Source organism: Melanostigma gelatinosum, assembly GCF_949748355.1.
Source record: "Melanostigma gelatinosum genome assembly, chromosome: 2".
NCBI classification, from domain to species: Eukaryota; Metazoa; Chordata; class Actinopteri; order Perciformes; family Zoarcidae; genus Melanostigma; species Melanostigma gelatinosum.
In genome coordinates, this window is record NC_136635.1 from 21734259 (window position 1) to 21761084 (window position 26826).

At 42.0% G+C, this 26826-nt stretch overlaps 1 protein-coding gene across 1 annotated transcript in view; it reads left to right on the plus strand.

The window, feature by feature from the left end:
* ntrk3b (neurotrophic tyrosine kinase, receptor, type 3b) overlaps positions 1-26826 on the plus strand; it is a gene marked incomplete at its 3' end in the record, with an annotated part of 159687 nt that overhangs the window by 39433 nt on the left and 93428 nt on the right. The window lies entirely within an intron of this gene.

Here is a 26826-nt window from a genome sequence, read left to right on the forward strand (position 1 = left end):
GATTGGGTCCTGCAGCCATAATGCTGGCGTGTAGGCAGGTCAAATGTTGAGTGTGAATTAAATGTTTCTTTTTACTCGTTCTCTCAAAATACATGCTGATACACCGTAACCCTGGACTGTTGTATGAAACAAGATGTGGTGGCAAAAGCCCAGTGGATTGTAAAAAAAAGTCTTCTTGAGAGTTGTTATTTTGAATCCCAGACAAACAATTTTGTGAAGAATTTCTGTGCTTCATTAGAGATCAGTTGTACTGAGGAGCTTTAGGGTGAGTGTACTGGAAAAAGTACATATCTTGTCTGGTTAAAAAAAAAACTGAAGTAATGTACCTGCTATTGCTGGAGCAGTCACCAAATATCTTGGGGAAATTATTTTTCACAATGTATGTGAACAAAGCCTTGTTACGCCAGCTTAAGATAAAACACTTTTTGAGGTACACATGTAGCAAAGCCAAAGCTAAGTCTAGTTTTAGTGGTTTAAAGCTGTGACCTCTTCTGATACACATCGAGACATTAACAGGTCTTTGAAGGAGGAACATCACAATTTCCGAATTCAAAATCTATCTGTGCGATTAGTTAATGCCGACAAAGTAAATGTTCGGGAACAGAAACACATGTACCGTACTTCTTCCAAGAGGATAACATTTCCATCCGTGTTTGGATTTCTGACTGCATAGCATTACAGCATACATTACAATAAATATTCAGCTGTGTGTGTAAAGCTGTAACAGTGATTTCAGTAATGTAGGGCCAAAAAGGTTTTGCTTCTGTGGGAGTCACCACATGCCTTTTGGTACTAACATCTGTTTATTTTTCCCTGGTCTCTTATAGCCATGACCTATCTCTACAAGAAAGCTCTGACGCCACACATTATCAGTCTGGTATCAGAGAAAGAAAAGGAAAAACTATGGCTTGAGTGTATTTTTTTTAACAAATCACAATTGTCTTGGGCAGCTCTAAGCACAGAATCCTGTGAGTCGTACTAATTTCTCCTGTCCCTCCTCCATCCAGCATTGCTCTGGAGAAGGACATCCTCTTACACTCAGGCTGAACCATAGACTGTAAAGTTCATTGAAAAAGCCTTGAAACTAGTGATTGAGACCATAAACCCATGTTTACAATGTTTACTGAGGTAATAAATCAAGTGACAAGTAATCATTTTCTCCGAGACTGCTATCAAATCAGACTTATTTTTGCAATCGGAGGAGTCGCCCCCTGGTGACCATTTGAAAGAATGCAATTTTAAGGCACTTCCACATTGCTTTCACTTTTCAGACCAAGAGGTTGCCGCCTCAGAGACCAACATTGTTCATTCCAGTGAGCCTTCATTCCCATCAAATAATACAAATGCGTCATTGATCTCAGTGCATGTGTGTACATACCTTGAATCAACAGTAATTCAGTTAAGAGATCCCACTCACTCTCGGCTCCTGCCCACTGTGCTCTGCGTGGGAGCGTTCCTGCTTTCCGAGTGTGTTAACATTAGGTTTTGTAGTAGACCGCCCCCGCCATTTCAAAAATAAAATAAAACTCAGCACCCACAACTCACCACATGAAATCACTCTTCAGTGTGGGAAACGGACCATCAAACGTGTCACTGCTGTGCCAGCTGCTGTGCTGCTATACCGGTGTTTGATAATGCAGACTGCTTGGCTTTCCAGTTTGTTTTCTGGAGTGGGGGAAATGGATTTTTCCTATAAAAATTTTTTTAAAAACAAGTGACTATTTTTCTTGTGAAAAACTACAGCTCAACAACAGAGGAGAACACATTAGCCGTGGCAGTTAAACGGGGCATGGGGGTAAGGCTTATTTCCCAGACGTGGAGGTTTGGGAGAGCGAACAAGCAGTTCAAATTGAATCAGCTTATTCATGAATTTATACTCAGTTCAAATTTACATTCCATTCTCATGCTCCGGTGCCTGGATGTGCGTGTGGCTAATCTCAGTGTAAACACAAACACGGGGGCTTGCCACCCTCTGATAGTGGTGTCATGTATGGTGCCTGCCGGCTGTGTGGACTGCGGGGGGAAACGCTCGGCTGCCCGCCGGTCGACTATCTGCCACGGCTTGACCTCCGGGACGGACTGATGAATGGAATGCATCAGTCCGTGCTATAGGTCTATACTGGTTCTGTTCATCTGTACAATGAGCTCTGTGGCCAGAATAGTGATGCAGAGGGAGTACGTCTCCGACTACAACGTACAGACAAGTGGTTCCGGTGTTCCGTCAAACAGGAAGCATCGTGAGACATGCCGAAAGCTGCTTTTTGACTTTAGACTTTGTCACCATTTGTTTCACAGGAATTCCATCATTTAACTTCACGCTTGTTGTGGTATTAAGGTTGTGTTCCACTTCAATGGTTTATTATTGCCTGCCAATGAAAGCTAATAAGAATAGACCACACAATGAATATCATGCTCTCACAGCTCACACAATCGGTTCATACTCTCTCTGCCCAGTTATTAAGTGACTGTGAAATTCATTCAAACTTCTTGCAATATAAAGAGAGAGATTTTTCTCACAGCGAACTAAACCAAAGATAAAAGTGAGAAATCCAATGATTTGCACATTTTACTCTGATGAGAATGGATGTATTAAGAGGCAACTATTTGCCGTTAAACGTTAATGGATAATGTTAAGTTTTTAGTATTTGTGTCTTATTTTGTATGTTTGGCTGTATTTTCTATTGGCTATTATAGCGCTGTTCTCATCTGGGAACACGGCATTACCAGAATGGTGCTACTAAGTGTTCAAATGAAGAGTTTGTAAGCTAGCCCGCCCTAAAAAACTATAATTTACTTTATTTTGAAAGGTAGCAGACCTGTAACTTTGGCAGAAGTCAAAGTTCATCAAGGTTTGTGCAATTGCTTTCCGTTCGGCTTTGTTACCTCTTCCAAATAAGTTTGGCCTGACTGCGAGTTCAAATAAATCTGGCTACTTTGTATCGTGTCCAAATCTCAGCGACCACAAAAAAACCAATAGAAGTTCTGTCAAAAACCTAGAAAACTGAGACCCGAATAGCTTTCTGAGTCTTTCTACCTCCTAGTCAAAATCATTTAAGGCAACTTAAGGCTAAATTACCAGATGGAAGTGTGTGTTTGATTGTGTGTGTGTGTGTGTGTGTGTGTGTGTGTTTGTGTATGTTTATGAGTCCCTCTTTGTTTCTTTTGGGCTTTAATTACTTTTCTTGCTTCAGTCAGTCAACGTCTGAATAAATTGATGTCGGAGTGAAGCATGGCTATGGAATGCGGGGGGGCATTCACACAATGTATAGTCAAATATTAGCAATGTGTAATGATTGTTATACACTGTATAGCAATGCATTACTCACAAAGCACTGTCCTCTGGTTTGACAGATCCTTATTTGACACTTAATCAGACTTTGACGCGAGATCGCAGGACCGAGCCGGTGTTAGTAAAAATCACAGGAAGACGAAAGGTTGTCAAAAGAGGGGTCGGAGACGGAGAAAGTGGCTCAAGCCGAGCCTAAAAAGCTGAGTGGAATAGTTATTAAGAAGACAGTCAAGAGGGATTTGGAAATAGAAACTGTGGCTGCAGCAGATTACGACGGGGAGAAAGAGCAAGAGATAGAGAAATTAGGCATGAAAGCACCACGAAGGGAGATCGGAGGCCTTCACCTCGAGGCTCATTCTGAGAGACAGAGCGTAGCCAGGCTGCGCGGGCGATTTTTACATCCACAATCACGGCAGTCTTACAGAGCCTAATGCTTAACGACGGCTCTGCCGGTCCTGAGACGGCGGTGGGTGGCTGCGGGTCATGGTGAGCCACAGGACTATGGCTTTGGTTAATCTGCGGCGCAGGGACATTCGGTCTCAAGGGACTTCATGTCAACTGGCGTGACTGGATCGATGGCACCTGCAAAAACTGAACGCTGAGCTGGCTATCCTACCCAGCAAGTTCAAACCTCCCGCCGACAGTTCACTGCATCCTCACCTCGCTGCCTTCACCTTCCGCGACGCCGCTTTTGATCTCTCGAGTGTTGAAGAACCGAAGGGGGGGAGGGATGATCGAGGCGAGACAACATTACGTTTACCCGAGCTGACAAAGCAGCGAAAAATTGTCCGCTTTCATCTCGGTGAAGGATTGTTTTTTTTAGGCGGCGTTCGGGAGCTTCTCAGCAGCGCTCCGTCCTCTTCGGCCCAAGGAGCGCTTTCGAGTTGTGGTTGCGGGGTTTCGAACACGCAGCGTCATCACGCTCCACACTTTCACAGCGGTAACTGTTGGTGCCCGAGACTAAAAGCAGCAGCAGCAGCAGTCAAATCCCAGAGGCCAGATGAGGTCCTTTGATTCCTGAGGCAGTACTTTGCTCCGGGCTCCCTCCCCCTCCGTCACGCTTCTACCCCATTCCATCCTCCCACATCAGTCGCCACTCACTCCGCAACCTGTGAACTGACAGACAGTTGTCTGGCTGAGGCCTGACATTGGGTGTACACAGAGCTAAGCCCTCCGACACAGGCCGCTGTCAATCAAACGACACCGGGGAGGAACCCTCAGATGTGTTTGGACAAGAGGATGAGGATTTCACCCGAGCCGGGGGGCTCTGCAGCCTGGCCTCTGGATGGAGCCGATGGCCTCTCATGCACTGATGCCGTGCGGTGCCATGAAACTGTGGTCGTGGTCTGATCTACCTGGGATGCAAACAGATAGATGAGGCTGACTTTGATGATGGGAAAAAGGAAATATTTTTTTCAGCTTTTATAATGGTCAGAAGAAGAAAAAAAAATCTGTTTCTTCTCTAGTTTAATCACTATTGCAATCTATTAAAACAATTTTGGCCATCATTATCTTACTACTTAACTGTTTTAAAGTCAGAATCGTGAGTTTAATTTTCCAAAAAGCAATTTTAATTGCAACCTACATGATAAACAATGTCTTAGCTCCATTGTGTACCATTTTGATGTGTGGGCTGGGCGCATTGTTTATGCCAACAGAGGGGGAAATCCTTTTCTACATTCACGATCAGGGTGATAATTTCCGACTGGTGGAAAAGTAGCAGGGTGCTCTGCAGTTGTTGAGTATACAGCAAATAACAGAGGTAATACATTGACATAATCTCCCATTAAGCACTTAAATGAATACATGAAGTGTATAAGAGTTTATTAGTGTTTACAAAATGCAGTGGCGGCTGGTGGAAAATGTTCTAGGTAGGGCCATCCTATCAATTTCAGCAAACATCCCAGTATGATTTAATGCAAAAAAATGTAAGTATCAAACACGCATTATTACTTGGCAGTTAAATATTTAACATTTATTCCAACACAAAACAATCAGTAAATAACACTTATATAATACATGTTAATTTATTGAGATGCCCTTTGGACCTTGTTATAGGAGGTAAAGATCAGGAGAAGTAAACATGAAGTGTAATTATGAATACTGATGTTAAATTAAGCTGTGATGAGTTCACTGTTAATTTAACATCTCTATTACATGTTGATGCCTCCATGACCAAGTTAAGCAGATGAGACTGAGGACAACTATGTAGAAGAAAAGATGTTCACTTTGTCTAATATGTAGCTTGACAGAGTTCTCCATGTGTGTCCTGGTGTCCTCATGTTTCCTTACCTCCTCATCCCTCACTCCCTACCCTGGTGTTCTCATGTTTCCTTACCTCCTCATCCCCCTAACTGTCCGTGCTGGATCTGTCCCCGTTGTTTTAAAAAGCGAACTAAGTTATTAGCATGACGTCATCTTGCCAAACCTGGTGTACAGCAGAGAAGCTTCGCATGTACTGCTTCCCTTTCCTGCGAGTCTGCTGTCTGATTGTGAGGTCAGGCTGATCTGATATCAGCTCTTTGGCTGCAGAATCTCCGCCAAAGTCCTCCTCTCAAACGAGACTTGGAGGAGGAGTGGTCGCGCTCGCCTGTAGAGACTTCTCCTGACGAGAACGCGCAGCTAAGGGGGCAGAATCTTTTTGGCCCCACTCTGAATCTATTTGAGGGCGTTGATTGGTTAAATTGTATGTCACTCATTTATATCTTCAATCAGCAATTGGCTAAACTGCTTCATAGACCCGCCTCTTTTGGGCCAAAACGATTTGGCCCCCCCCAGCTGGGCGTTCTGAGACGTGTCGTGCACACAGGCGGAGAGCACGAGCAGGAAAAGCATATATTTTGCGCAGATATCATATTTTACACATATTACTGGGTACATTCCATAGTTCAAAAACACAAATATTGACAATTTGTATAATTTATGATTCTTATAATTTTTTATTTTTCTTCTTTTTTTTTTTTTCAAGGTGGGGGCCATGCCCCATTGCCCTCTATTGACCAGCCACCACTGACAAAACGTCTGTATAGAGACCTGGAGGAGTCAGTGCTGTGAAGTAGCAAATCCTGTCAGTCTCTGAATCGAGCGTTAGCTTAAGCAGCTACAGCAAAGACGAGAGTTCATGTTCAGTATAAGAACAGTGTTAGACTTGACCGACCACCATTTTAAATGTCAGAGTAAGTAGCTGTTATCAATAAATATAACACCACTATGTAATGTCATTTTTTGAATTTGAATAGTGTAAATTGCTGTTAAAGTGTAATGTATGCCCATTAATGTAATGTACATATATACATGTGGGCTAAATTAGTTGATTATTCTACAGGAAACAGGGCGAGCTTACATAGAAGTTCACATGGACTGAATTTAAATTGAAGAATTGCAATTAGATATTTTCCTTAAATCCTTCAGCTCTAATTTGTACTATGACATTATATTCTACACTGCTGTATTCCAAAGTGTGCTTTTGTTGTGTGTATGTTATTGTAACGACAACATGTAAAGTGTGATCAAATGAAGTGTGCCCTCTAAGCCAGTAGAGTGTGTATGGATTTTTGAGACTCATTAAACATTACATTAAACGGCTTTACAGTCTAGATGGCTATTGATCTTAAAAATAGCCGGCACAATGTTATCGAAAAAAAAGACAAGAACTGTATTTGAGCCTCCTATCGCAGCCGCAGAGATGAGGGCTGGAATCAGTGATGATTCTGAGAGGTGCAAACTCACTGCCTCTCTCCAAAATGTCTAAAATACTCTGAAGTGATGTTAGCAATTACAGCTTAAGACTCACTGAACCCTTTGGTAATCAGTAGAGCCTTCTCTGATAAATGTCACCATGAGTGTGCTGCGCTGCACACACTCACACTCTGCTGTTATTATCTCTGTCCACATCGGAGCTTTCCTAATTACGCTTCCTTTTACTTGTGCTTTCTATTTTTCTTTTACTTCTCCATTTTGTGTCTTTTTTTTTTTAAGTGATCTTTCTCATTCAGACAATTGAAATTGAGTCAACGTCAATTTGGCAATTCAAAGTATTTCCTCAATTTTTGTTTGAAAACTGAATCGTGCCTCGGAAATGTACGTTCTCTGCCACGCAAACAACAATAATTACGGGGATTAATTCACTGGATTACTGTTAAATCAGTCAAAGGTGAATTTGTCACAAAAATGCTGATCGGGCATTGCTCACCTCAAATAAAATGGCGCATGGCTTCAGTTACCGGAAGCAGTTGAGACCAGTTCAAAGTAACATTAGCATCATCTGTTCATATTATCTGCGTATTAGCCTTTACATCAGCCAGCAGTTGGAGGCACAGGAGTGCAGGAAGAGAGAGATTTACGTAGACAGGTAGTTTTTTAGACAGCTTTTAGATTTCTTTTTTCCTCCTGAATTTGAGTTGGATCTGTGGTTGCATCAGAATGCAGATTGTTCTTTAAACCCCAACAATTAGAATCTCTTTTGAACAATACTAATGTGAGTTTGGTTTCATTTCCTTTTCACTGGACAATCTACAGTATATTCACTGGTAATATGAATATGTAGCTGTTTTTGGGGGGGTTTTGCTTCATGTTTGCCAAATGCAAACAAACTCAATCAGGACTGAAGTGTGAGAGTCAGTCCATTGCACCGCCTCCCCTTGACAAACTGCTCCGTTTTCGTTCAGCTTTCGATATTCAACCAAGTTTTCCAGGTGCAGATTTAATGCAAACCATTCGGCTCTGGCAGTAATTAAATCTGTTCTGCTGATGATCCAATTAAACCTGAAGAAGTTAAAGAAAGGCTATGGCACTTTAATTAAGTCATGTCAGCGAAGAGTGAAACATTGGCATAGCCTTCTTTGGCGCAGCTGGCTTACTGGCTAACTCAGACCAGAGAGAGGGTTGCGCTGCCCTTTGGTTTGAATGGTGTTCCTGTGTGAAAGTACACAGCAGCTTCACCACACTTCCTCCTGCACAGCTTGATGCTGCGTTCTACTCTTTTCACTAATCCAAGAAATGCTCAACATATTAAGCCATATATATATTTTTCCTGTTATGACTTACACTCCACCCCAATGTAAAAGCAAACAGAAAAAACAACAGTTCACTATAAGACCACCATGGGGGAATGCATGCCGTAGAGTGGATATTGTAGATATTGATTGTTCCTTTCCTTTTTATTGGCCTGTTTTCATATATTCCTCATGAAAGTGAGTCCAGCGGGGAGGAACCACCATTGTGGTCTTGCCATGCCTGTTTGAAACCTCTATTGACACAATACATGGCTCTATAATGCACGCGGTATGGCTCTGTGGATGGCAATGTCGGTGTGGCTGACGGTTCGCCCCTTTGGTACCGACCCAGCAGCAAACTAAATCACTTCGAAATAAAGCCGATGTGTGAGCACGTTGCCATACTAGCCTTAGCATTTAGCTCAAAGCACCCTCTGTGTCGTGTCTAAGCCTCACAGTGCTGCTAGCTTGGCTTTATTCCGAATATATTCATCATCATTTCATGTTCAAATGTTGACTTATTTTCTGTTTTTACACTAGGTTTCTCCACATGAACCTTTGAACCCTCTTTCCCTTAGCTTCCTCTTCATTATAAAATCACATTAGTATGCTCATAGTAATCAGGTTGTTGCATTTAGTGCCACAGAAGCTGAACTTAGACACACAGAATTATCCCTAATAGGATGTTTGGCAGAGTGCTAGCCAATGACCTAGGGGACGCTGGGAGACCGGGCTGTCTGAACTGTCTTCAGTGGGCCTGGATCTGCATGGCCCGCGGCCCTCTGTCTCCAGTGGGGTGATGGGAATTAAGCTCTGGCAGCCCCGGCTGGGTCAAGGTGGCTTCCCGCTGTCTGAGACTCGCAGGCACGCCCGGCTCGATGCCAGCCACGTCACCCCTGCCAGTTTAACAGTACCATCTGCCCCTGCTCCTCCTTCCACTCAGCCAGCCTCGTCAAAACAAGTCAAGATGGCAGCCCCAGGTGGCCGTGTATGACAGCTACGGCAGAGGGGATGCTGGGAGATGCTGAGAGTTGCTGTGCGGTAGTGGCAATCATCCAGGCAAGTCCGGGCTTTATTTTACCGTATACACCTCAACACCGTCTCAGCTGCGAGACAGCGATGTAACAACCTGCTGGCCCCTTGACCATACAGACCCCTGGTTGGGGATTTTAAAGTTTGCTTTGGATCAGCTCAAACGGCCTGGCAGACTGCCTACGCGTTGCGAAACAGGGGCTGCCACATTTGATTTCTAAGCTGCTGTTAATATTCGATATGTTTCTTTCATATCTGTTAAATTGTCAATTGATTCCTTGGAAGAATATTAAAATGAAGCCATGTGCTAAACTTTAAGGAGCACAGCTTGTTTGTCCAATAATAATAAGTTATTAATGTATTAAGACTGTATAACGTTTTTTTTAAAAAGCGCGAACGGTAAATGTAACAATAATCAAAAATAACTTTATTTAGTTATTACTGTTGTCTGATGGTCTCCGCAAAAACAGGGCAGGAAGCTGACAGTGTCAGTGTGATCAAAACGCTGAACTGCTTCCCCAAATGCTGAATTTCCTCCCAGGTGAGGTCATCATCGTCTATTCTTTTCATCTCGCGTCCCTTCGTCTCTCACCCGTCTCTGCCCCCGCCGCGCTCAGGAGGAGTTTAAACCCCCTCGCACCTGAGTCGACATGATTAGCTGCCCCTTCCCAGCTTCTTTAAACCATCACTCATTACTGGGACACTGAGGAGACGCCACTTGGCCAGAGCCACCCCAAATGTGTGATGCATGGCAAGGCGATGGTGTTATTGTTGCAGGAGTGCAGCGTGATGAAAGGATAAATGGATCCCCCAGGCTAATGGAGCGAGGCGGCCCAACCTGCAGCCCACTGAGTGGAGCCAGCTGTACCCGGGCTCTCCGGAACCTCTCCGGCTGGGTGGCGGAGCCGTTTTTCATGTTCTGAATGTCTCCGTGCTCATTTATGCTGGCGGGAGTGGGAATGATTTGGATGTCACCTGCTGGGGTTATGTTTCTGAAACACGGGGTCCGTCCACCTGAATTTATCATTGTCATTCAGCTCACGGGCCTCAGAGAAGCTGCCAGCTGTGCAGATGTTAGACATGACAACTCTGGTTGAGCTGACGAACAGCTGCTGCTCACTAAATCTCTGCTTCTACTTACTGACCGTACAGAAGGAGAACCTTTGTTTTTGGAGAATACATTGACTCAGTGCAGCAAGGAGGCATTAGATGTCAGCGTTAACTGCCATCTTTAATAATCCCTATTATTGCTTTCACTCTATGCTACTAAAGTCCTCTAAACGCCTCTTATTTAGTATATTTCTTTTGCCGTCTTTTGGCAGAATCTGTCTACAGGACGAGAGTAAATTATTTCCACCTCTTTAACCCTCCTGTTACCTTCAAATTTACTTACATATTTTACTATTGGGGTCAATTTGACCCCAGCTATTTCAACCTCCAGGAAATGATCATAATTCAAATTTTTCTCCAAGTTTATGTATTAGGAACTTTTTGCTTGTTTGTTGACTACCTAAATAGTGCATTAAATAAAAAATAAAAAGACACCCACCCCCTTAAACATCCGGGAATACCTGTTAAGCGACTATGGAGAAATATGCAGATCAGAATAAAATCTCACTGATTGACATATCATTTAAAAGAGATCATTTGTTGGTGTTTTAATGGCTTTATATTATCTCTAAGTACATATTTATGTTATCTGTAAAGTTTGGAATGAAAAACTATTTCTGTTATTAAGACTAGTGATATTCGTTATGTTCGGGGTCAATTTGACCCCAGGAAAAACAAAACCAATTTCCAAAATTTTGAAGGATTTTATTTTTTTTAAAGAACATCATCATCATCAGAACATCAGTAAAGAACACACAACACTTCTGTATATACAAAAAAACTATAAAAAAAGACGTGTGCATCAGGGATTGTTCTATGCTACTACTGCGAATATGTATGTGCGAGATAGTAAAAAACAAAGTTACATGGTCACTAAAATTAGTTTGACAGAATACGAACTGACAGAATATGAACAGTATGTTATTTTTCCTTCAGGCCACCAGAAGATGCATTCCAGCCTGTTGTTTGCACTACTGTACACATGATGTGCAGAGAGTGCATGCATGTTCCTTGCAGATGTATTTCTTGCATTTCACACAGGTGTTGCTGGTCTTGGAGTCATTTCTGTTGGGACAGACCTGGCACCTGCCACGTTTCTTGCCTCCAGTTTGAACCACGAGAGGAGTTTGGGTGTATGTCTCTGTTTGGATGTCCTTCACAACGGTTGCAGCAGCTGTTGATGCTCTCGGAAGGCACCGTCTTCTCTCGATATGAGGTTTCACCAAACGCGTAACCCAGTTTCTCCAGGAAAATCCTCCTTTGACTCAGTTTTCCGCTGTTCCAGTCCTTGTTCATTTCCCTCCATATTACAAAGGCATTGTAGGCGCTTACATCAATGATGTTGAAGAAAATTACAAGGGGCCAACGGGCAGTCATGCGTCGGCAGCTGTATGTGGCTGTGACCTTGTCCAGGTTATCAACACCTCCCTTTGTCTCGTTGTAGTCCAAGACCATTTGTGTTTTTTTGTCTTCTCTGGTGCTCAGGACAGCATCTTTGTGCATGGTGCTCATCAGCAGGACATTTTCCCTTTCTTGGGGCAGTAGGAGACGACAGTGGCTTTGTCAGTAAAGGCAAAAATTGAAGATGTTACCTTCCTGTTCTTCATCAAAAGCAGCTCAGTGGGAAGCTCCGGCTTGTTTTTTCTCACTGTCCCCAACATGGTAATCTTCCTTTTGAGAAGTTCTTCACCCAGGGCGTACGATGTGAAAAAATTATCACGTGTAATGTTGTGACCATTCAGTCCTTCAGCCATGTCAAGTACCACCCTCATGCCCTGATTTTTTTCAGGCGCTTCTCCAGGGGATTTACCAGTGTACACCTGCATATTCCAAGCATAGCTAGACTGTGCATCACATGCTGCCCATATTTTGATTCCATATTTGGCCGGTTTGCTCGGAATGTATTGTCTGAAGGGACAGCGTCCACGAAATGCAACCAGACATTCATCCACAGTCACGTAGGGGCCTGGATTATAAAGAAAGGGTAATCGTTGAACCCACTTGTCCCATACATCCCGTATTGCTGCAAGTTTATCACGCTCTCGTTGGCCCTGCCTTGTTTCTCTGTCATCAAAGCGTATGACACGTGAGAAAACATGGAAGGTGTTTAGAGACATGGTGGCTGTAAATATTGTCCTTCCAGTGTCAGCAGCCCAAAGGCTTGCTGTTGCTTCGCCTTTTGACTTGTACACTCCTGCCAAAATGAGCAACCCAATGTAGGCTTGCAAGTCGGTCACATCCAAGTCTTTCCAACTCTTCCCATACACACGCCTGCCATCTAAATTTGTCATCTCAAGTATATCCTTTTCAATTGATGGTATTATGAAGAGCTCAAATGCTGATTTTATGTCATTGACATGGCTGACAGCGTATCTGGTGGGACCTGGAACCATTTTGATGACATTAGAAGCACTAAGTCTACCCTGTTGTTCAAGTGGGGAGACGGACCACAATAACTTTCCATTTTTGGAAGGTAGAGTGTTTGCTGGTGGTTGAGAGACAACAGGAGGGTCAACAATGAGTGTCTCATTCTCATCAGAGGAGGATGCCTCATAATCAGGGTCCTTCTCAACATCATCCTCTGTCTCAGAGACATTCTCCTCCTCTATGTCACTTTCATGGTCAAAGAGCTGTGACAACACCTCACTGATAGAATATCTTTCTTTAGAAGTGATTTTCAGTTGAGAGAGAGAGCAGAAAGAGAGACCACCAAAGCACCAAGCTTTTATAGCACTCACAGGCTCTCACAGTAGCACCAGCTCCACCCCCCATCAAACCCAAATTGGTTCAAATGTGTTACTTTGTAGATTGTTTCCAGAAGTGCTGCCTAGCTTGAAATAATTTATAGTGGCTCATTTTCAGAGTAACCCCTTATTGAGTTTTGTAATATTGCTCGATGGTAACTATTGGGACTACTGTCTGTCACTACTGCCTATTGCAGTCTGTCAAGATGGATTTGATCAATAAGAATGCAGATACTACACTGGGAGGGAGAAAAGGCAGTAAACAAAATGTGTTCTTTCATCTTGTCCATATTAATTTCTGATTTGAATACATGTTTTTAAAAGAAATTACTATTAATGTTGAATTGCATACAATATGTGCATTTACAATTTAACGCATGTAAGTGTGTGTTTTAAAGGTAGTTGAGCCTACAAATCACATAAATCCTTCTAAGGTGAAAACAAACGTGGTAGACAATAAGAAGCTAGCTACCGTTTAGCAGGAGTTAGCTACAGTGTTTTCGTCTTCATGATAGGATTTAGCTGCTGCCGCGTTTAACTATGTGGAATAATTTACTGAATTATAGAGAGAATGTTCAGTTGGGGATAACTGGCAGAAAGTTGCAGGCAGAAAACTGCCTGCAACTTTCACTCAGTGTATCTGCTCTTAACCGTCTGCAGGTCATCCAAAATGCTGCCGCCAGATTACTCACCAGGACAAATCGACGGTCTCACATCACCCCCGTACTCCGATCTCTCCACTGGCTTCCTGTAGCATCTAGGATACACTTTAAAATTCTCACCATCACTTACAGAGCACTTCACGGTCAGGCTCCGGTTTATGTAGCTGATCTACTTCGCCCCTATTCACCCGCCCGCACTCTCGGGTCAAACGCTCTAGGTCTTTTGTCAGTCCCACGCACATGATTTAAGACCCGTGGTGACCGAGCCTTTGAGGCAGTGGCCCCGAGGCTCTGGAATGCTCTGCCTGCAACTCTGCGCCTCGCAGATACTGTGGATACTTTTAAAAGCCAGCTCAAAACCCACCTGTTTAGGCTGGCGTTTGTGTAAAAGTAAACCCATGTCCTAGACCTGCTCTTAAAATATGTTTTTACATTTTTTATTATTTTTTATTTTATTTTTTTATTTTCTCTGTGTAGATCATTTATTGACCCTTGGGTCACATTGTGTTTTTTATGCTTTTAAATGTCTGCTCTGTTAAGCACTTTGTGATACTACTGTCTGTGAAAAGCGCGATATAAACGATGCACTTCTAGCCCAGTGGCTTTCCAGAGCCGCTCTGTCCTGCGACACTTCTGTCTCAGGCTGCACACAGCGTCTGTCATCCACGGAGTAGTGTTATAGGCAGCCCTGGTCCTTTCCTTAAGAGGTGCCACTTTATCCAGCAAAGTGGTGCAATGTTCATTAAATGACTGTATCAAGTGTTCAACATCATTGAGATTTGTGTTAATATCACAGCAGAAGTGCATAGAGAAATGATCCGCTGTACTCTGAGTAATAATGCATGCTGAGATGCTAAGCGACACCACGGCCACAGAGGGAGGATTTCCTTTGAAATTAATGAAAGATTCTCCATTACTACAAAGTGCTGGTAGCATGCTAGGTTGGCAATGTCTCACACTGACGTGGCATTGGCATTGCATTCCTGATGGAAGCAACCAAGCACAAGTGTCAATAGGTGATGGGTGCATTCATCTTCTTACTCTGCATTAAAATAACTCGAGATGAAGTTGCTGTTAGTGTATTGATGATGTACACAAAATCATAAAATGAACAGTGATACTCGCAGGCTTTGATGTCCAATTTGCAAAATATGATAGATTTTTCTTTAACAAATCATTTGTAACCTAACTGTATATTAGTGTCGGGGTGTAATATGTGTTGATGTGGAACATGTCCGCTGCTTTAGAGTGATGGAAAGTAACTTATATTTACTGTAGTATTTTACTATACAGGAGTAAATTCATACCTCTTTCAGCTGGGAATATTGTACATTCCATTCCACTACAGTTGTTTGACAGCTATAGTTATAGTTACTGGTTATTTTGCAGACAAAGCAATCCATTTTTGCAGATTACATGTTTGGCTAAAAGTAGCTGAAGCACAGCAGTTAAATGTCACTTGAAATGATTGCACTTAAGAGTGACATATTATAACTGTTGCGGCCATTTTTATGTATTATAGTAATTTTTCACATACGCACACACCAATGTGTGATGAGTGGCAATATATTATAGTATATATAATATGAAAAAGTAACATATTTGGGCTGCTGGTTCACCACTTTGGTCCAGACTGAAAACAACTATTCGATGAATTGCCATGACATTTCACACAGACATTCATGTTCCCCTCAGGATGAATTGGAATCACTTTGGTGATCCCTTCCCTTTCTAATCTAGCACCATTTGTCCAGTCATTTTGTTTTACGACCAAACACCAGCAAGGCTCCCGACATACTCATCAGCCTTCAGCTGTATTTTGAGTTTAGTGCTAATTACCAAATATGGGCATGCTAACATGCTAAACTAAGATGGTTGCATTGGTAAATATTAAAGGGCTTGACATCAGCATGTTAGCACTGTCACTGTGAGCATGTTAGTATGCTGACATTAGCATTCAGTTCAAAGCATTTCTGTGCATTTGCCTTACAACAATACATGCAAAAATTTGATTACAAACTATGTGTTTAAATGTTCTACAGCTACATACACTCTAAATTCACTTAAATACCCTCTCACAATAACCCCTAAGGGCAAGGGTGAACAAAATTCGATGTTTCCAAACCAATCCTCTTGGAAGTTTGGAGTTCAGCAAGTCTGCAGTAAAAACTGAGGTTTTCTCCAATAGTTCACCCTGCAGCTTCTGACAGCTGCACAGGATTCCCCGGGTCCACATCTAGGTGATAAGAGATTTGATTGCGGAAGCCTTCAGTGCTCTTAAGAGTTATGTGTCCATTGTCCAGCAGCTCCCATGGCAGTTGTCTCTGTTATTGGGGAGAAACAATCATTGTGGCAAAGACAGAAACAGGGGCCAAGCCTGAGGCTCTGTGGAAATGCTTTAATTAACTGAGACAATGCTTCATCCAGTCCTCTGGACTGTGGAATTACAAATGGACACATGCAGAAGCCCATGTGTTGCACTCTGTCCTGACTGCCCGCTCCAGGCAGCAGTAGATTTGGATTGAGGTCCAAATGGTTGGAATGCCTCGGTCACTTTTCTGAAACATCTGGATTATGACTAAAATGCACTCACTCACTCGCTCACTCCCATATTTAAGGAGTCATGCTATTGGCAAAATACACACAGTCATCTTCAATGTCTTACCCTTGACTACCTACATGGATGGAAATTAATGGAGGCCAATGCTGTTTGAACCCAATAACAGAAATGACCTGGTCCTGAGGTGCATTATTACCTCTGCCCAAAGAAATGAGGAGAATACTCTTCCATTACGCTGTTGTTGTTTTTTTGCTATTTAGCAAACAAATACCACTATGGAATGTATTTATCGTAACATGCTGTGTTGACTTGCTTGCTTGCTGGAAAAGCACTTTGAGAAACAAGGTCTTGTAGAAAGAGCTGAAAATGTTTCTTGCAGTCATCTAAAAATACTCCCAGGTGTCTTTATTGGTGTTTTAATCAACTCTAACATTTTATCGATTTCAGCGAGAGGCATTTCATAAAGCAGCAGGCCAGAACAGGTTGGCAGTGTGTACCCTCAGCTGAACAAGCAGCAAACTTCTCTCCACTGTGAGAAAAACTCCACTGCAAACCCGCCACTGTTTTCTCTCCGAGAGCAAAGATGTGTTTTGCGTCGTAATTTTGTCTGAGGCTCCGCATATTTCATCTGCATGATTAACAAACGCAATCGGAATTACGGCAAAAAGATTCAAGTGTACCTTTGGCATTGCTGTCAGCCCAGTGGCAGTTCAGTCTCTGCTTGTCTCATTAGATTGATGACAATTTTCATTAAATTGCTCAGTCGATTTTAACATCTCCATCCCTATCTGGGAGGAACAAAATAATTAGAGTCATGGCTTAAAGGCTTCGTTCTCTTGTGTCTTGGAACCACGACTCGCATCTCTCCCTCACAATCAGCCGGATGACTGTGTACAATATTGTCTTTCATTAATTGCACTGACAAACTGAAACCTCGGATGATATTTCAGGGATGTATTCCAATTACTGATGTGCTAACCTGACTCAGTGACTCAGTGATTCTGGACATAAGTTGCCTTTCCGGTTGGCTCGTAACCCTTTTTTGCTTTATTCCCTTTTTTTATTCATCAAACCACCAATTTGCTATCAACTCAGAAACAGCACAAAAATGCTCTTTAGAGATTTGAGTCAGCCAAACAATACCACTACCGGGAGACTGATTTGTTGGTGTTATACTGAAAGCAGGATTCATAAAACGATACTGAAAAGGCAGAAATAGGCCCTTATTAAAAGTAATCATTCCACGTCACTCGAAGCTGTTGCTGGAATGAAAGTAACAGATATTATGGGCTGTTATTAATGTCATGAGTCACCATGAGGCATTTTGTTTACAGGAGTTATTGGGCTGAAGACAAAGTCATCTATTCTCAAACAGTGATTGATTCAGGGAGCATGCCCATTGTGATCCTGGACTTTTCTGCTAACCCCATCATTTGGTCAAAATTGTGCTTCGTCCAATACTTTGGTTTATGACAAAATATCGACAAGCTAATCCATCGGCAGAATCATCAGTTTCAGCTGTACGTTTTAGTGCGAACTAGGAAGTGTTAGCATGCTAAACTAAGATGACGATACTCACTCCCAACTTTCAAATGCCGCTGCTTGGTTATTGGCGCCTGTCGTCTGATACTTGGACACTAGGCACCCTTTGGCGCCTGTATGAGATGCACCGGGATGTCAACTAAATCCAACGTTAACTCATCCACGTCTTCATTAGACTCTCAGAGGAAATGAGAAAGTTCAAGTGGGACGCATGGGAGTGGAAGTTGGATGAGTCAAATGAACACAGGACTTTCACCAAGGACAATGCTGTCCATGTCCCGTGTGATACCAAGTCAACGTGGACCTTATTCACCGTAGGTTTGTAAGGTAATTTCTGTACTTTGCTAGTTCCGTAAAAAAGGTAGTTATTTTACATAGGAAACATACTTATTTATAGCCAAACCCCAATGCTTTTCTAAGCCAAACCAAGTGGTTTTGTTGCGTAAGAAACCTAAAAATGTAGACTACACTCCAACGTAAAAGCAAACAGAAAAAACAATAGTTCACTATAAGACCACCATGGGGGAATGCATGCCGTAGGGTGGATATTGTAGATATTGATTGTTCCTTTCCTCTTTATTGGCCTGTTTTCATATATTCCTCATGAAAGTGAGTCCAGCGGGGAGGAACCACCATTGTGGTCTTGCCATGCCTGTTTGAAACCTCTATTGACACAATACATGGCGAACTGAATACTTTCCTGTAAACACGGAAGCTTTTTTTGAAAAGACACTATGCATGTAATAAGCTAAAACTGACATGCTGTGTGAGTCCAAAATTGAAGCGAGAGGGGTTTGTGGAGCGTCATTGTTTGAAGTGTAGGGCAACTGACAGAGCTGCAGTATTTTACGAGTTGGGAGTGAGTACGTGTTGTTCAGACAGACCACAAGGACTTAAAATGAGGTGAGAAATCCTTCACTAGAGTTGAAAACGTATCAACGTGAAACCATAATACAGACTGCTATCCCGTTTGTCCTCCAAAGCTGCCGTCGTACGTTTGACAAACAGTTGGACTCATTAAAACAGTTGAGGGTTATGTACCTTGCTCAAGGGTGCTTTGATAGAAGTCCCAGTTTCATGTTATTTAACCCGGCTCGGATGCGGAGGGGGAATAAACAGGTTTAACGGCAGATGAGAGGAATTCTGCTGCAAGATTAGCGCGACACATGCACACATATACCCCAACCAGAGGATCTTTCTGAGATTAAAGAATCGACTATTTTTATCCCTCTTCCCCGGAGCCATTCGTACCTATGCTTGATGCAGATTTGGGGCGAATAATACTCCCGGTTATAATGAAGCGGTGGCTGTTTGAAGTTTCTCCTTGGCTGTTTCGACGAAATGAATTCCATATGCTACCTCAGACACAATTTATGGATCTCACTCCCCCTCGCAATTTAATATTTTCAGTGATTGAACTGCCTAAGGAGGGGCATTTTAAGCACATTCCCTCATATTTCTCTTTCAATAATGCAATGCAAGTGTTGTCTCGGTGAAGCACATCCATCAGGAAGACACATGAGTGAGATGTGCTTATTCTTTTTTCATAAATGACAGTTTGTGGACCAATGTGAGCTGTCTTAATACGACAGGTTTGAAATAGAAAATAAAAATATAAACAGAGTATGTTGTTGATAGAACTGAATCAAATAAATGCACTTTATTGTCCAACCAAGGAAGGAAAATTATGTTATGTTATTGTGTCGATACGTATCATTGATACATTCCTTTCTACTTTCCATTTGGACACAATATCTTATCCGTTTTTACATTTCACTTACAGATATTACTGTACATACATGAAGAAACAAACAAAAGCAAAAATGCAAAACACACAAATATAACCAAATAAACAAAGAACAAAGTTTTCATTTGATGTTCATTATATAAGTAGGCCTACTACTAATTATCTTTGGTCTCGCCCAGGTAATACTTCCCAAATGTATGAGTTTCACCAGAGGGGAAACAGACCTATGGAGGACAACCAGTAACTTAAGATTCACCAGCAATGGCAGGTTACTGTTTTCTACATGTGCATAGCCCCCAAAGACACCGCTGCCGGATGACAGAACATGTACTGAATGTGTAACTAGGGAGGGGTATGAGTAAAGACGAACTTCATGTGCTGTGTGGAAATGATTCTGTTGTTAATTATGTTCCACATTTTGACATTAATAAATCATTACCTCATTGATTTTTCAGACATTTAGGTAATGACTGTAAACAAATGAAGCAGTCGTTGAGTCGCCTGTCAGCTTCTGCGCCGTATTTTTAAATAAAGTGTCCCCAGGTTAGATTGTGCCAAAATCATCTGGAATTGTTCTTTCTCACCTTAAAAGGAGATTGTTTTTTTTAGCACAAATCAGAAAAAGGACAAGTGAACAGCTGATCCTCTTCTGTAAGTCAAAACAGGATTTTGAAAAACCTTAGGGGGCCAGAGTCTCCGTATCATTTCGACGTTGGTGTCATTGCATGATTACAATGCAGGTAGGCATTTGATGCAATATAGTAACCAGAAATCAAATTTAGTGTCCTGTCTGTTTACAGCTTTTCTTAATTTTTATACAAAATATCTATTACACCAATTTATTTCTATCCTTAGCCGTACCTTTTACCACGTTTCAGTGAGAGGCACATTTTGCAGCGGTTATACAAATATCTACAATTAGATTGGGTTGAAAAGACTCAAATTATCTGAGCAGCAACAATACTAAAACCATCAACACATAAGGTGGAGGTTGGGGTGGAGGAAGCCCAGAAATAAAATGTTGCCTGTAATACTGGCGAGAGAAAAACAACATCGAGGAAGCGGGATGTGAGGAGGTACAGCTGTCAAGTTTTTTTTTTTTTTTTTTAAGGATTAGATGGGGTATATTTTAGGACTCACATGATATGTATTTTTTTGTTTTTGCTCAGTCGTCTACATTAAATATGAATTTAATTTGAGTGAGATGTCAGCCCCCAGATATCATCAAACAAAGGAAGCTAAGATATTTCCCATGAGCCTTTTCAGCCTTTGACAGAGGCATTGCAGGTATGGTCGAACATGCATATCAACATACAGATACTCAATCTCTATGTGCATTCAGGCAGGATACAATCGGAGCATGGTGCATCGGACCGGCGGATCATGAGATACATGGTTGCAGTGGGTAGGATGAAAAGCATGAAATAAGTTCTGGGTGTTACCAGGCAGATGCACGCAGGAAGCTGGGGTGGTGCATGAGCAGATCTTATCAGCAGCTAACACTTGTATTTTTCACTGTGGATATTTTGTATATGTGACCTTTCCAGCTCTAGAACAGTCTCAGGGGTTGCAGTAAGTTCATCCTCTGCAAATGCAAACGTGAATACCTTTGGTGATGAGCGGTAGAGGCTTTGATGTGTTATGCGCCGGATCAACATATTAAATGCATAATAACACGTGGCGTCTTTGAGATGGGATGAAGACATTTAATCTTCTCGGTTTCCAGACAAAGAAGGATCTTTTCTGGCCGGTTCGGGTGAACAGAAGCCTGAATGTGAACTCGGCTGCAGGCTGAATAACTGTTGTGTTGCGTCAGTCGATGGTAGAGAGAAGCAGCGCGAATGTGTATTTTCATTAAACAGGTTTGAATGTGTTTTATGTAATACCGTACTTACCCCTTCATGACAGTATTCTCTGAATTGTACATGCCAGTTGCCTGTTTGCGACAAGAGATGGCCTAGATCAGAGGTAGCCAACACGGTGCCCGCGGGCGCCTGGTCGCTCGCAAGGACCATGCGAGTCGCCCGCGAAGCATGTTCTAAAAAAAGCAGCAGTCACCATGGAGCTCCATCTAAAAAAAATGTAGTCGCTGTTCTTTTTTTAATCAAAAACGCTTGCATTAATGTAATTAATGTGATATGATAATATTTAATATAACATTTTAAAAACGAAAATGTTTTATGTATATATGAACTCTGACCTTGCCTGAAGTCAAAGTTCAATATTGTGCGCATGTCAAATGGCCATCTCACTCTTTGCTGAGACAAGGAAGTGGGCGCAGCTACGATGGGAAGCTACGAAGCTAGATGTGGTTCTTACCCCCCAAACTAAAGACAACATGGCAGAAAAGCGAAAGAAAACATATTACTTCCACAATGATTGGGAGGAAGAGTTCTTTTTTATGACAGTGAAAGACAAATGTGTGTGTCTCATTTGCGGGGCAACTGTTGCGACGGTAAAGCGGCACAATGTGGAGAGACACTTCTGTTCGTGTCACAGTAGCTTCCATGCTAACTACCCACCTGGCAGCGCACTACGGAAAGAAAAAGTGCGTGACTTAAAGGCAGCTTTGGGCAAACAGTCTTTTTTCACGAGGCCGGTGAAATAATCACAAAAAACAACTGAAGCTTCGTTTAGAGCTGCACATTTTTTGATGAAGAACAAGAAAGCCTTTTCGGACGGGGAGGTCTTGAAAGAAGCAATGATAGTTGCAAACACTGTGCTCAAAGACGAGAAGAATGGTCCCGATGCCATCTCCGCTCTCTCTGATGTGCAACTGGGGGCGAGTACGATGGTAAGAAGAGTGTCGGCTATATCCGAAAACTTAACGGAGCGACTGGACCGGGATCTGGTTCAGTGCAGGTGGTTTAGCATCCAGTGCGACGAGTCCGTGGACAGCACCAGTACAGCTCAGCTGATGTTCATCCGAATGGTGTTCGATGATTTCTCCACAAAAGAAGAAGTCCTGACACAACGAGACAACAACGAGGGGAATTGACATCTACAACGCGGTGAAGAGTTTCTTTGTGGAGAAAAAGGTCCCGTTAGAAAAGCTGGTGTCTGTGACAACAGACGGTGCTCCCGCCATGACGGGCCGGCATGTCGGCTTCATTGCACAATGTAAAGGTGACCCAAAATGTATCCATTACCACTGCATCATTCATCCTACAGAGTTGGTGATGAGTACTAATGTGATTCATTTAAAAAAGTGAAAGAGTTGATTTTTTTATCTTACATAACTGATCATTTGTATAAACATGGGACAGAGTTCACGATTTGTTCAAAAATGTGAGTCCTCTGACTTTCAAATGTTGAAAGAAATTAACAAATAAATGTTGCATGTTTAAATATATCTGTTTCCTACCATCATTGTTAATTATTGTGAGGAATAATTAACATAAACGTGATCAGACAGTCTCTTCACATGTATTATTATTATTATTAAAAGGTGATCTGTGCAATTTTGTTATTCAGGAAGTTTGTATCAAACAAGTAGCCCTTCGTACTGCTCAGTACCCTTAAAGTAGCTCTCGGCTTCAAAAAGGTTGGTGACCCCTGGCCTAGATCAAAGCACTTTAACCTTTTATATTATTAATACAACACTATTTAACAAACTGCACATGGCTGCCGTGTAAGAGAAAGCTCCCTTCTCTTAAATGTCAGTTTTTCAAAACTGGAGAAAAACAACTTTCTTTTAAGATTGACACCCGTGATATTTTAAAGTTGTACTTCATTTTTTTTAAAAGGTTTGTTTTTGCAGCTCACAGTCGTCAGCATTACTCGTAACACGAAGGCCTCGGAGACATTTCAGGAATTAGAAAAAATGCTGTAAAAAATAGAAGAAAAGAGAAAAGGAAGCAATTAGTTTATGGCGCTGCAGCAAATATTAGTTGCCTCTCCTCAGCTTGACAGATGACGACTACATTTCACGACGTCCACGCTGCTGATCCGTTGCGACACCTCGCTCAGTGGCTGTCTGGTTCTCCTCCGCGTGGTCCTGAATGTCAATCTGCAGAGCTCCCCCACACTCAGACAGTAGCCACCAGTGATGCTGCACTAATTAGCCAACCCTCTCGAGTAGCCGAGCCCTCCCAATGGCATTTGTGCCAAACAGAATTATTAAAGAGGGAGGGAGGAGGAGTCGCACCTCCTCTGCAGAGGAGCAAACACCCGGGTTTCGGCTTAGCATTCACTCCGTCGCCCTCCGGCTGGGGAGCCGACGCCGCCATCAATATTAACACCCAGATGCATCCGTCGCCGTAGCGCATATTTTCCACCCCAACCTAATGAAAATTTCATGTGAATCACATAATTTCTTATTCAAATGAGCACTGTCTGGAGATGATCGGTGGTGGCTCAGTGACTGAACAGCAACTGTGTCTGTTTTACGGTCTAGTAAAAGCGGTGTAGGTCTATGTGTATATATTTGTTGGTGCAGAGTGTATGTCCTTCCAGGCCTGGAAACACAGCTGCCTGGCTTCTAATTCATTTTCTCCGCTGCTAATTTTTAAATTGAATAATCAATGCCCCTTCCTCACCTCCTGTCTTTTGGCATTCCGTCGGCTTTGATGCCTTATTTGCTGATTTGTTTATATATTTATTAATTCATTTACCCCTCCCGATCCAATTTTAGCTGACATTTCTTGTCGAGATGTGAAGGATGACCTTTGAAAACGGAACACTTCCTGCCGGAGACGTGAAGGAGGTCTCTTGCTCCCACTTATCTGTATGCAACAATAAAAGGTGGAAACAAAACATTTGCATTTGTCACTTAAGGCTCATGTGTATTAAAAAGTGTATCGCTGTCTTAAGTAGATTTGTTTGCTTTTACAAGTAATACAACTTGATTTTTATTTGCAGCACCCTTACATAACTTAGCCTACAAGCATAACTGATATTCCAGTGTCTCTACGAGCATTTCATAAGAAGGTAGCAGAACTAAATAACATCTGAAGTTAAGCATAAAGGAAACAGAGTGGTTTTTTTATTTTTTGGAAATAAATTCATTAGATTTTTTTTGCAGATTCTGTCCAATGAAAGTGGCATCAATCTTAACATCTGGCTCTCAGCAAGAAAGCGTATAACCTTATTTCCCAAAACGTCAAACTATTGCTTTCAATGTATCCGGGAGAGTAGCATAATTGACAGAAATACAAAATAATTTTGTAATCTACATAAAAACCTAAATATAAACACATGCTGCTTTTGCTTTTTGATGATTGTAGTGAATAAAGACCTAACCAGCTCTACAGGAACAGCGTTCATTGTCTTCTGTCTTGATCGCCAGGTGATGTGTGGTCTGTGGGCTTTAGCTTCTATCTTATCTTATCTTATCTTCTATTTTTAATTTACTCCTACATTAACTTTGAGCTCTGGAGTCTAATTTATGTATATTTGGAGATATTTTTTAATAAGGTCTGTCGTTTGACGTGTGTCTATTTGGAGATCTGTAGTCTAAGTGTCTGTCTATTTCGGGGGGGGGGGGGGTTTGACGAAAGGGCAGAGCTGCCCTGCTCTACATCACCTAATGAGCTGCTGTTGGCTTGCCCACCTTTTCTCTTTCTCTCTCTCTTTGTAATGTATTCTTTCTGTGTATAATACTGTCCCTTCGGGACTGCAGGTTTTCTTTGGCAGGTGAATTTCCATGTAGCATCTTCACATACTCATGCACACATCCCCTGTATTCAGAGCAGCAATGCAGTTGCACAAGTATTTCAAGGTGACAATAGTATTTAACCAGCGTGTGAGTGACTTTGTGCAAACATACCTGTGTGGGTTTTACCTGTGTGTGTGTGTGTGTGTGTGTTTTGCATGTCCATTTGTGTGTGTGCATGTGTGATACCACAGGAAAAGAAAAAGACCTGCAACTTCCTCAGCTGCCTGTTGCCATGGCGACGCTCCTGGTTACAGGAGTGTCTAATTTGTCTTCCATACAAATGAACCTGCCATAGAGTGCACTGAAATGAAAATTCTTTAAATACTATAAATATGAACTGCTGTTGGCTTATCTACTTATTTATCCATATTGGCATTTTGATCATTTCAAATTCATGTCATGTTGTTACATTTATTTGAACATTATTTTTACGTGTATTTTGTCTGCCTTAGTAAGTTACCTCTACACCACCCTTAACATTCAATTTTTTGAATACAATCATAGGATGTTACAGTTGGAACATCTGAGTAATCCATTATGTTTAATACGCCCATTTGCTGTATTCTGAAATGTATACTGTTTACCATCTATTGGTCGTTGAGACGTCTCTTATCTCGCATTATGCCATTTCCTGCGTGTGTCGCTTCAATTAGAGGCTGAGTGGATCACTCCTCGTTCCCTTACAGGCACTGTGAGCTGTGATATTGGGTGTTGTAAATGGTACAGAAATGTGCAAAGCATGTGAGTCATCAACCGAGCGTTCAGTCAAAACCATGCACATGTACGTCAGAGAAAACGGATGATCAGATGGAGCGATACTCTTGGACTACATAACAGGATTTGATCGTGCGCTGCTGTGTAAATGCTCTCATGTCGTATCTCTTATGAAGAGTATTATCTCAACTTTCCTTCATATTTGAACTGGTCCTGGTCGGATCACTCGTAAGTCTCTGGCTATTTGTTATCGAATTTAGTGGCTTCCTGAGCCGCAGGAGGTTCCTTAAGTCAATTTAATTATTTGACTTGAAAGCAGTCAACTTTCTTTTATTGAGTTGCCAGAGCCCTGAAGCTCCACACAAACAGGCCTGTTTCCCTTTTCTTGTCAATAGCACTTTGCCTTTATTTTAGCCATCAATGCAGGCCGGTTTATCCACTTCCCCACTTGTCTTGTTTTACTTGAATTTATTCTATTTTAGTTGAGCTGAATTGTTTGATTTCACAGAAATTGAGTTTATTCAACTTGCAGATACGCACGACAGCACTGTGGATATACATTAAGTGCAGGATTATGTCAACCGAGACAGAAACATAGTACATTGAACTAAAATGTCCAAACTGACCCAGGGTAAGATTTGCTATTCGGGTTTTCACATCAAAACAAGAATAAAAGGGAGGATGTGAGATGAAAGGGAGCAGATGTGACATCAAGCAGGAGACATGAAATACTTCATATATAAAAACCAATCCATTTAACCCTCGCTTTGTTTTTT